Consider the following 891-nt stretch of genomic DNA (forward strand, 5'->3'; position numbering starts at 1 on the left):
GCATCTATAACTGAAGAAGGTGTCTATATGAGATGCATCGAGGACAAGGTTGACTTTTTTTTCCAGCCCATGAAAAATTAAATGAAAGGAGAATAAAAACATGAAAAATCTTGCTACCCAGGACAGTCCTGGGATGTTTTCAAAAGGCAAAGGAAGGCCCCTAGGAGTATGTACTGCAACTCTTATGGGCAGACAACTACATTGGTTGGCAACCTTCAGTCTCGAAAGACTATGGTATAAGCCTACAGCACCCGGTATTTCCAGGCGGTCTCCCATCCAAGTACTAACCAGGCCTGACCCTGCTTAGCTTCCGAGATCAGACGAGATCAGGCATGTGCAGGGTAACAGCTGCTGTCACAACTGTTGTCACTACATTGAAAGGCAGGAATTAAGGGTGCTTCCACACAGTAGTGTGGAAATGCGCACAGGGGACGCCGCAGTAAGTATTGCAGGTGCCACAACTTGCCAGGTAACCAGTCCCTCCCCACTCACAGTTGGACTTTTGGTCAGCAACAGCCATGCACAGTAACATAAGAACATAAGAACATAAGAACAGCCCCACTGGATCAGGCCATAGGCCCATCTAGTCCAGCTTCCTGTATCTCACAGCGGCCCACCAAATGCCCCAGGGAGCACACCAGATAACAAGAGACCTCGTCCTGGTGCTCTCCCCTACATCTGGCATTCTGACTTAACCCATTCCTAAAATCAGGAGGTTGCGCATACACATCATGGCTTGTACCCCATAATGGATTTTTCCTCCAGAAACTCGTCCAATCCCCTTTTAAAGGCGTCTAGGCTAGACGCCAGCACCACATCCTGTGGCAAGGAGTTCCACAGACTGACCACGCGCTGAGTAAAGAAATATTTTCTTTTGTCTGTCCTAACCCG

General features: G+C 48.4%; 1 pseudogene; it reads right to left on the reverse strand.

Annotated features, from left to right (window-relative positions):
• Positions 1-239: 239 nt before the first annotated feature.
• LOC136638043 (5S ribosomal RNA) lies at positions 240-356 on the reverse strand (annotated as a pseudogene).
• Between the last annotated feature and the right edge of the window lie 535 nt (positions 357-891).

Source organism: Tiliqua scincoides, chromosome 1 (genome assembly GCF_035046505.1).
Source record: "Tiliqua scincoides isolate rTilSci1 chromosome 1, rTilSci1.hap2, whole genome shotgun sequence".
Classification (NCBI taxonomy): domain Eukaryota; kingdom Metazoa; phylum Chordata; class Lepidosauria; order Squamata; family Scincidae; genus Tiliqua; species Tiliqua scincoides.